This window comes from Salvelinus sp. IW2-2015, linkage group LG30, assembly GCF_002910315.2.
Source record: "Salvelinus sp. IW2-2015 linkage group LG30, ASM291031v2, whole genome shotgun sequence".
Lineage (NCBI taxonomy): Eukaryota > Metazoa > Chordata > Actinopteri > Salmoniformes > Salmonidae > Salvelinus > Salvelinus sp. IW2-2015.
Genome location: NC_036869.1, coordinates 4,370,371 through 4,381,585, shown reverse-complemented (window position 1 = coordinate 4,381,585; position 11,215 = coordinate 4,370,371). Strand labels below are relative to the sequence as shown.

Below are 11,215 nucleotides of genomic sequence, written 5' to 3'. Positions count from 1 at the left end.
TGTCATTGATAGAATAGAATTGTGAACTCACTCAGTGTGTCATTGATAGAATAGAATTGTGAACTCACTCAGTGTGTCATTGATAGAATAGAATTATGAACTCAGTGTCATTGATAGAATAGAATTGTGAACTCACTTAGTGTGTCATTGATAGAATAGAATTGTGAACTCCCTCTCTGTGGCATTGATCTGATCAGGGGTAAGCTGATAGGTCACTGTCTGTCCTCCCTCTCAGTTAACTCAGGGCCTTACCCATCATGGGGGGCATCTCAATATTGTGTTCAGTGGCATCCTTAACCATGTCCTTCTCATTAACTTATCTCAGTCCCTTTATGATGACCACTGATAAAAGAATACTAATGTGGTGGAAACAGAATACAATCCAATCCTTCTGTCGACCAGAGATGGGCAGTGTGTATCAGTGTCTAGACAGTGCTCTTGAAGTAAAGTAGATGATGAAAGCAAGCTATTGCCAAGTATTGAGACACTGACATCTAGACACAAGTATCTGAAACCCTTGTGATTGCAGCTTGCTTTGGTTGTTCGTAAATGTATTGCATCAGCGCAATAGATTTTGTGGCTATCTCTTCAGACACAGTTTTGCTCTCTCCCCCTCTCCTCAGGCATGCGTGTGGACGAGAAGCACGTATTACAGGAACAGCTGATTGATAGCATCCTGATTGTCCCACAGAAGAACCCTGTGTTGCACTACTACCAGGGTTACCATGACATCATGGTCACCTTCCTACTGGTGGTAGGGGAGCGCATGGCCTTCGCCATGGTGGAGACCCTCTCTAACCACCACCTCAGGTCGATATGAGGAAATCGGCACACTTACTATGAGACTCTTTATGAATACATAAGGGCACAGACCTCCAGACCTGGGTTCAAGCAGTTATTTTAAATATTCCCAAAATACTTTGAGCATTTGCTTGAGCCTGCCTGTAGTGCCACATGACAGGCTTGGCAATTTTGAAACTCTTCCATTGTACCAGGCAAGCTCAATCAAACACAGCTCAAATATTATTTGAACCCAGGTCTGTTAGGTAGCCTAGTGGTTAGAGTGTTGGGCCAGTAACCGAAAGGTTGCTAGATCGAATCCCCGAGCTGACAAGGTAAAAATCTGTTGTTCTGAACAAGGCAGTTAACCCACTGTTCCTAAGCCATCATTGTAAATAAGAATTTGTTCTCAACTGACTTGCCTAGTTAAATAAATACAATAAAAATTATATCACCAAACAATAAATGATCTGACATGATTGTTCTTTAAGTCTCTCCCGACCATTTCCCACATTCTTTGTGTTCGGAATATTGTTTAATTTTCCACTTTTGGATGTTGTAGTTTTGGCGGGAAGAATCTCCTTGTAACAAAAGGGTTCTTCCCTTTAAATACTGCATGGCCAGGGAGAGACAGTTCCTGCAAGGTATTTACGACCATCATAAAACTGGCCAACTCCCCCCAGGAGAGGGGAGTCTTGAAACTGTTGGTTAGCCAGCACCTTTGACCTCCATCCAGGAGGGCAAGTCATGACACTTATGGCAAACCTGAATAAGTTCAGTAGTAAAAATGTGCTTAACAAGTCACATAATAAGTTGCATGGACTRACTCTGTGTGCAATAATAGTGTTTAACATGATTTTTTAATGACTTGAATGACTCATCTCTGTACCCCACACATACAATTATCTGTAAGGTCCCTCAGTGGATCAGTGAATTTAAATCACAGATTCAACCACAAAGACCAGGGAGGGCAGCTATTGGTAGATGGATACAAATAAAAAAAGCAGACATTGAATATTCCTTTGAGCATGGTGACGTTGCTCTTTTGATGGTCTATCACTYCAACCAGTCACTACAAAGATACAGGCGTCCTTCCTAATTCAGTTGCTGGAGAGGAAGGATAATGCATGGATCAACAACATTGTAGTTACTCCACAATACTAACCTAAATGACAGAGTGAAAAGAAGGAAGCCTGTACAGAATAAAAAAATATCCTGTTTGCAACAAGGGACTAAAGTAAAACTGCAAAAAATGTGGCAATGAAATGAACTTTGTCCTAAATACAAAGTGTTATGTTTGGGGCAAATCCAATACAACACATCACTGASTACCACTCTTCATATTTTCAAGCATGGTGGTGGCTGTATCATGTTATGGGTATGCTTGTCATTGGTCAGGTCTAGGGAGTTTTTTTAGGATAAAAAGAAAAACGGAATACAGCTAAGCACAGGCAGGAAATTCTGGTTGTCTGCTTTCCAACAGACATTGGGAGGCAAATTTACCTTTCAGCAGGACAATAACTTAAAACACAAGGCCAAAGATACACTGGAGTTGCTTACCAAGACAACATTGGAATGTTCCTGAGGTACGGCTTGAAAACTCTATAGCAAGACTTGAAAATGGCTGTCTAGCAGTGATCAACAACGAATTTAAAAAGAATGTGCAAATATTGTAAAATCCAGGTGTGGAATGCTTTTAGAGACTTACACAGAAAGACGCACAGATGTAATCGCTGACTCGGGTGTGAATACTTATGTGATTCGGAAAGTATTTCGACCCCTTCATTCCTTTGCACTTGTGTGTATAAGGTAGTTGTTGTGAAATTGTTAGGTTAGATTACTTGTTAGATATTACTGCAATCAATAGATTGAGATAAAACTGTCCAGTTTGAGTGTTTGTTGCAGCTCTTTTTCCATATTTTGTTATGCTACCGCCTTATTCTAAAATGTATGAAATATTTTTCCACCTCATCAATCTACACACAATTCCCCATAATGACAAAGCAAAAACAGAAACATGTTTTGCAAATTTGTTAAAAATATAAAACAGAAATATCACATCTACATAAGTATTCAGACCCTTCACTCAGTACTTTGTTGAAGCCCTTTGGCAGCGATTACAGCCTCAAGTCTTATTGGGTATGACACTACAAGCTTGGCACACCTGTATTTGGGGAGTTTCTCCCATTCTTCTCTGCAGATCCTCTTAAGCTCTGTCAGGTTGGATGGGGAACGTTGCCGCACAGCTAATTTCAGGTTTCTCCAGAGATGTTCGATCGAGTTCAAGTCCGGGCTCTGGCTGGACCCCTCAAGGACATTCAGAGACTTGTCCTGAAGCCACTCCTGAGTTGTCTGTGCTTAGGGTCGTTGTCCTGTTGGAAGGTGAACCTTCACCCCAGTCTGAGGTCCTGAGTGCTCTGGAGCAGGTTTACATCAAGGATCTCTCTCTACTTTCCTCCGTTCATCTATCCCTTTCATTTAACCTTTATTTAACTAGGCAAGTCAGTTAAGAAATAGTTCTTATTTACAATGACGGCCTACCAAAAGGCAAAAGGCCTGGGATAAAGAGGCCTGGGATAAAAAGACATCTTGCTCCCAGACAAACTAAACAACTTCTTTGCTCGCTTTGAGGACAATACAGTGCCACTGACATGGCCCGCTACCAAAACCTGCGGACTCTCCGACGGGGCTGGTTTTTCTTTTGTAGTCCGTGATTGACTGTAGACCCTGCCACATACCTCTCGTGTCTGAGCCGCTGAATTGCGACTCTACTTTGTCTCTATACTGACGCTTAGCTTGTTTGATTGCCTTGCGGCGGGAATAGCTACACTGTTTGTATTCGGTCATGTTTCCGGTCATCTTGCCCTGATTAAAAGCAGTGGTTCGCGCTTTCAGTTTTGCGTGAATGCTGCCATCAATCCACAGTTTCTGTTTGGGGAATGTTTTAATAGACGCTGTGGGTACAACATCACCGATGCACTTGCTAATTAACTCGCTCACCGAATCAGCGTATTCATCAATGTTGTTGTTCGACGCTATGCGGAACATATCCCAGTCAACGTGATCGAAGCAATCTTGAAGCGTGGAATCCGATTGGTCGGACCAGCGTTGAACAGACCTGAGCARGGGTGCTTCCTGTTTTAGTTTCTGTCTTTTGGCTGGGAGGAACAAAATGGAGTCGTGGTCAGCTTTTCCGAAAAGAGGGCGGGGGAGGGAAGCGTCGCGGAATTTAGAGTAACAATGATCCAGGGTTTTGCCAGCCCGGGTTGCGCAATCGATATGCTGGTAAAATTTAGGGAGCCTTGTTTTCAGATTAGCCTTGTTAAAGTCCCTAGCTACAATAAATGCATCCTCAGGATATGTGGTTTCCAGTTTACATAGAGTCAAATGAYGTTCCTTCAGGGCCGTCGATGTGTCTGCTTGGGGGGGAATACATACGACTGTGATTATGATCGAAGAGAATTCTCTTGGTAGATAARGCGGTCGGCATTTGATTGTAAGGAATTCTAAGTCAGGTGAACAAAAGGACTTGAGTTCCTGTATGTTGTTATGATCACACCACGTCTCGTTAATCATGAGGCATACACCCCCACCCTTCTTCTTACCAGGGAGATGCTTGTTTCTGTCGGCGCGATGTGTGAAGAAACCAGGTGGCTGTACCGACTCCGATAGCGTGTCTCGAGTGAGCCATGTTTCCGTGAAACAAAGAACGTTACAGTCTCTGATGTCTCTCTGGAAGGCAACCCTTGCTCGGATTTCGTCTACCTTGTTGTCAAGTGACTGGACATTGGCAAGTAGTATGCTCGGGAGCGGTGCGCGATGTGCCCGTCTACGGAGCCTGACCAGAAYACCGCTTTGTCTGCCCCTTCTGCGGCGCCGTTGTTTTGGGTCGCCGGCTGGGATCCGATCCATTGTCCTGGGTGATGGACCAAACAGAGGATCCGCTTCGGGAAAGTCGTATTCCTGGCCGTAATGTTGGTGAGTTGACATTGCTCTTATATCCAATAGTTCCTCCCGACTGTATATAATAAAACCTAAGATTTCCTGGGGTAACAATGTAAGAAATAATTGCATAGTTTCCTAGGAACGCGAAGCGAGGCGGCCATCTCAGAGGAGTATAGAATATAGAGTACAGTGATGTGTCCTATAAGGAGCATTGGTGGCAAATCTGATGGCCGAATGGTAAAGAACATCTAGCCGCTCTAGAGCACCCTTACCTTCATATCTATGAATTACTTCTCCATAATCTAGCATGGGTAGGATGGTCATCTGAATCAGYGTTAGTTTGGCAGCTGGGGTGAAAGAGGAGRGATTACGATAGAGCAAACCAAGTCTAGATTTAACTTTAGCCTGCAGCTTTGATATGTGCTCAGAGAAGGACAGTGCACTGTCTAGCCATACTCACAAGTACTTGTATGATGTGACTACCTCAAGCTCTAAACCTTCAGAGGTAGTAATAACACCTGTGGGAAGAGGGGTATTCTTCTTGATCCTGACTAGTCTCACAGTCCCTGGCAATGAAAAACATCCCCACAGCATGATGCTGCCACCATGCTTCACTGTAGGGATYGTGCAATGTTTCCTCCAGATGTGACACTTGGCATTCAGGCCGAATAGTTCAATCATGGTTTCATCAGACCAGAGAATCTTGTTTCTCATGGTCTGAGAGTCTTTAGGTGCCTTTTGGCAAACTCCAAGAGGGCTGTCATGTGCCTTTTACTGAGGAGTGGCTTCCGTCTGGCCACTGTACCATAAAGGCCTGATTGGTGGAGCGCTGAAGAGATGGTTTTGTCTGTCTGGATAGGTATCTCGCGTCTCCACAGATGACTCTGGGAGCTTGTCAGAGTGATCATCGGGTGTATCCTGGTTCTTGGTCACCTCTAGCTGGACAACGGTCGTCTCGTCTTTAGGCCCGTTTGGCTCAGTTGTCCGAGTGCGTGCGAGCTCTAGAATAAGAGTGGTGGTTTGAAATGTTTTCGCTCCGCGCATTCTGAAGAATGTTGGAGGCATATGTGTGTTTCTTGGGGCCTTCATTGCTGTCGAGACAGTTTTCTCAGAGCGGCGGTCTTGCTCCAGGAGTTTGTGCGTGCCAGAACGAATCTGTCTGGATTCTATGGACAATTCTTTACCTCATGGCTTGGTTTTTGCTTCGTGTATGCAGGTGTGAATTTTGTGGGACTTTTAGGTTTATATAGAGAAGGAGTGTGCTTTCAAATATGTCATTAAATTAATTTATTCGAACGGTATATCCAAGTCAAGGTGTATAACATTAAGGATTGGTAACTCAAATAACTAGGAGTGCCATCCGGAGCTTCAGTGTTATCCGAGTCGTCGATCAGCAAAGGGTCTGATTGCTCGGTCTTAGTCGACCAGGCAAGACAGAGTGTTGTTAAGTGTTAGGCACTATTAGTTGGTTGTGTTGTACTTACCAGAATGTTCGCGGGGTCCGACATGCAATCCCTGCTATCTGCGAATCACGGGAATGCTGGAATGTTTTGATGCGGGCAGTCCTGGTGGTTGACGGGAGTGTGTGGAGGGGGGTTGGGCAGGGGGATGGAGCATTGAGAAAAATTAAGAACAGGTTTAGCATTGGTTCTTCTCTTACGTTGGCCTTCACAAGAGAAGGTCACGGTTGGTTTGTGGGGTATCTTTCATTTATATTTGGCGTGGGGTACTGTGCAAAAAACAGTAGCATGTGTAGAAGTTTAGGTTAATAGGAACGTCAATTATAGTAAACTCAAATCTGTCTGGACAATTGTGCTTTATGATACTAGTCGGGTGTTACATTGGTGTGCAGAAGTAAAAAACTGATAAAAGTTAGCCAGCTAGCTAGGTGCTTTTGTGGCTAGGGGCTACGTAGGTGAGAACGGGGGTTGAACAAAGCTTTCTGAGGAATCGAATGTGAAGGTGGAGGTAGTGGATGATTATGGCCAAGGAGGTTGCGGTGGGCATGGACGTCTGAGGATCTGGTGAGGGATCGCAGGGGGTTGGAGCCCAGAGGTCGCTTGAGGGAGGATGTTAGAGTGATGGCGGCTGAAGCGGGCATGAGTGCTTCGTCGACTGTGCTTCGCGCGGATTCTGGTGGGCGGACCGAAGGGGTGATTTCGACGCAGCGGGACTAGGAATCTGGGGCTCAGGATGTAAACAAACATGGCGGCGCCCAGTTCCCGGCTGCGTCCGTATCTGTTAAGACCCCGAAGTATTCCGGTAAGGCGGATTGGGAAGCTTTTCATGCTCAGTTTGAACTGTTAGCTCATTTTAGGGGGTGGTCGAATGAAGATAGGGCACTGCAGTTGGCTTTATGCCTCACGGATGATGCTCTGGCCTGTTTGATATTGATTAGCCACAAGGATAGACGTGATTATGGTGCTTTAGTGGGAGCACTGAGGAGGCGCTATGGACAGTTTGTACAGGCCGGGCTGCTGCGCTCCAAACTGAGTAATAGACASAGGCAGCCTGGAGAGCCTCCACAGGTGCTAGCTAATGACATTGAGAGCCCCCCCGGGGGCATATGCTCACATGCCCCCCTCCGTGCAGAGCGAGCTAGCACGGGACAAGTTCATACAGGCACTTTCTCCTACGGAGCTGTGCATACAGACCCAGCTGGCTCATCCTGAGTCATTGCAGATAGCCTTGGAGATGGCTTTGGAGAGGGAGCTGGTGTGGGCTGGGGCTTCAGCTGGGGCTTTGGTGGGGGTGCAGGGAGACAGACCCTCTGTGCGAGCTGGGGGGCAGAGCAGCCCGGAGCCGATAAAGCCTGCATGGGTGGCTGAAATGACAGAACTAATTTGTGCTGTGTCGCTATAGGCGGCACGAAACACACGCCCTGGTCCCAGGGTCCGCTGGGGTTGTGGCCAGCCAGGCCATCTGCYCCGGGATTGCCCCATGTCCCCCAGAGCTCAGGGAAACAGCTCGGGGTCCACATAGACCGGGTAGTGCGGACCCCTGGCTTTCTTTCCCAACCATCATCTTCTTCAGGAGGAGCCCCCAGAAGCAGATGAGGGCAAGCGGATGGAGCCTGTTGTTGTGGTGGGCCGGACCTGTGTTGGGGACTTTTGTCATGTCCCTGTCACTGTGGAGGGGGTGCCCTGCTCTGCCCTGGTGGACACTGGGTCCACAGTAACCCTGGTGAGGCCAGATATTGTGCCAGGTTGCACTCAGTGTGAGCCCACAACTGTGCAGCTCCGCACAGTCACAGGTGAGCTGGCACCCATGAAAGGGAAGGGAATAATGACTCTGACAGTAGGGGGCAGGTCTGTGCGTCATCCTGTGTGGGTGGCGGCTGTGCAGGACCCTTGTATCCTGGGGTTAGACTTTCTTAGGAGCACAGGCTGCCAGTTAGACCGAAATGGGGGCACACTGAGCTTCCAGGGAGGGCCGGCAGTCACCATGCCCCCCCTAATGTCACATTCACTCAACCCAACAAACCCTTTGCTCCAACAGTTAAAGCAGCAGAGACTCATGGCTGCCACCCCCCCATATCTGTGTGTGACTTTTCCCCAGCCCCCCTGTCACCTACGGCTGTGTGTTACATTCCCCCAGCTACCTCCACGACACAGCCCTCCTTGAGCCCGGGCCGCGCCCCCCCAGCCCAGCTACCCCAGATGGGAGAGGAGAGGACACTGTCTGCAGTGAGGGAGATATGGGGGAGGAACTGTGTTGGTCTTGACCCGCCGTATCCCGCTAGCACCCCAGGAGGCGGCAGCKAAGGCTGTGTTTGAGATGCAGCGGGCAGACTTCATCGAGCCCTCAGACAGCCCCTGGGCGGCGCCAGTCATCATGGTTCCTAAGAAGGGGGGCAAGCTGAGGTTCTGTGCGGACTACAGGCGGCTGAATGAGGTAACCAGGAAGGACTCATACCCCATACCACGTATCGATGAGTCGCTGGACCTGGTTAGGGGGTCCTCCTGGTTCTCCTCACTAGACCTCCACAGTGGCTACTGGCAGGTGCCCCTCTCCCCAGAGGCCAGAGCCAAAACTGCGTTCTCCACTAACAGAGGACATTGGCAGTTCAAGGTCCTGTGCTTCGGCCTGTGCAACGCTCCAGCTACTTTTGAGCGTTTGATGAACAGGGTGCTGGATGGCATCCCCCGACAGCGGTGTCAGGTATACATCGATGACATCCTGGCCCATGGCAGCTCCTTCCAGTCAGCCCTGGTGGCGCTACGGCGTGTGCTGGAGCGGGTGGCTGCCTTAGGTCTGAAGCTCCACCCCGAGAAGTGCCACTTCATGAGGAGAGAGGTGTCCTTCTTGGGCCACCGAATGGGGAAGGAGGGGATCAGCACCATGGAGGACAAGGTGGGGGCTGCCCGAGACTGGCCCACCCCCACCGACCAGCGCCAGCTGAAGAGCTTCCTGGGCCTGGCCTCGTACTACAGGAGGTTTGTAAGGGGCTTCTCAAGCGTCGATGCTCCCCTGAACCGCCTGCTGCCGAAGGACAAGGCTTTCACTTGGACAGTGGAGTGTGAGGAGGCCTTCAACACCCTCAAACGTGCACTGATCGAGGCCCCCGTGCTCGCCCCCCCCTGACCTCACCTTGCCCTTTATCCTGGACACAGACGCAAGCAATGTGGGCATGGGTGGGGTGCTGGCACAGGTGGGGCCAGAGGGGGAGAGAGTGGTGGCGTACTTCAGCAAAGTACGTGTGGCTTCTGTCAAACTCTTCAAGTACTACCTGGGTGGCCTGCCCTTTACTGTAAGGACTGACCACTCTGCTCTCCAGTGGCTCATGTCTTTCAGAGAGCCAGAGGGGCAGGTGGCACGCTGGTTGGAGGAGCTTCAGCCGTATGACTTCACAGTGGTGCACAGGGCAGGGGCACGCCACTCCAACACCGACGCCATGTTCCGTCGGCCCTGTACTACAGACGGCTGCCGCCACTGTGAGCGGAGAGAGGGACGGGAGAGAGAGCTGTGTGCAAAAGAGGGGGTCTGTGCCACAGTGTGTCGGGCGAGCGGGCCTGTCTGCTGTGAGCTGCAGACTGTCAACTTGGCTGAATGGGAGCAGCAGCAGGGACGGGACACAGACCTACAGCCAGTGCTACAGTGGGTAGAGGCGCAGGTGAGGCCACCATGGGAAGAGGTGACAGCGCTCTCTCTCGCCGACCAAAGTGATCAAAATCAAATTTAATTTATATACGCCCTTCTTACATCAGCTGATATCTCAAAGTGCTGTACAGAAACCCAGCCTAAAACCCCAAACAGCAAGCAATGCAGGTCTAGAAGCACGGTGGCTAGGAAAAACTCCCTAGAAAAGGCCAAAACCTAGGAAGAAATCTAGAGAGGAACCAGGCTATGAGGGGTGGCCAGCCTCTTCTGGCTGTGCCGGGTGGAGATTTAACAGAACATGGCCAAGATGTTCAAATGTTCATAAATGACCAGCATGGTCAAATAATAATACTCACTGTAGTTGTCGAGAGTGCAGCAAGTCAGCACCTCAGGAGTAAATGTCAGTTGGCTTTCATAGCCGATCATTAGAGTATCTCTACCGCTCCTACGGTCTCTAGAGAGTTGAAAAACAGCAGTCTGGGACAGGTAGCACGTCCGGTGAACAGTCAGGGTTCCATAGCCGCAGGCAGAACAGTTAAACTGAGCAGCAGCACGGCCAGGTGGACTGGGGACAGCAAGGAGTCATCATGCCAGGTAGTCCTGAGGCATGGTCCTAGGGCTCAGGTCCTCCGAGAGAGAGGAAAGAAAGAGAGAAAGAGAGAAAGAGAGAATTAGAGAGAGCATACTTAAATTCACAACAGGACACCGGATAAGAACAGAGAAGTACTCCAGATATAACAAACTGACCCTAGCCCCCCGACACATAAACTAATGCAGCAATAAATACTGGAGGCTGAGACAGGAGGGGTCAGGAGACACTGTGGCCCCATCCGATGATACCCCCGGACAGGTCAAACAGCAGGTATAACCCCACCCATTTTGCCAAAGCACAGTGGGTACACTAGAGGATATCTTCAACCACCAACTTACCATCCTGAGACAAGCCGAGTATAGCCCACAAAGATCTCCGCCACGGCACAACCCAAGGGGGGCGCCAACCCAGACAGGAAGATCACGTCAAGTGACCCAACCCACTCAAGTGACGCACCCCTAGGGCACGGCATGAAAGAGCACCAGTAAGCCAGTGACTCAGCCCCTGTAATAGGGTTAGAGCAGAGAATCCCAGTGGAGAGAGGGGAACCGGCCAGGCAGAGACAGCAAGGGCGGTTCGTTGCTCCAGAGCCTTTCCGTTAACCTTCACACTCTGGGCCAGACTACACTCAATCATATGACCTACTGAAGAGATGAGTCTTCAGTAAAGACTTAAAGTTGAGACGAGTCTGCGTCTCTCACATGGGTAGGAGACCATTCCATAAAAAATGGAGATCTATAGGAGAAAGCCCTGCCTCCAGCTGTTGCTTAGAAATTGCTAGGGACAATTAGGAGGCTG

At 49.1% G+C, this 11,215-nt stretch overlaps 1 long non-coding RNA gene across 1 annotated transcript in view; it reads left to right on the top strand.

Moving 5' to 3' along the window:
• LOC111955001 (uncharacterized) overlaps positions 1-1,209 on the top strand; it is an 18,156-nt gene extending 16,947 nt beyond the window's left edge. The window contains exon 3 of the long non-coding RNA XR_011474452.1: positions 624-1,209. This is a non-coding gene — a long non-coding RNA (uncharacterized lncRNA). The remainder of the gene's footprint in view (positions 1-623) is intronic.
• Positions 1,210-11,215: the final 10,006 nt, after the last annotated feature.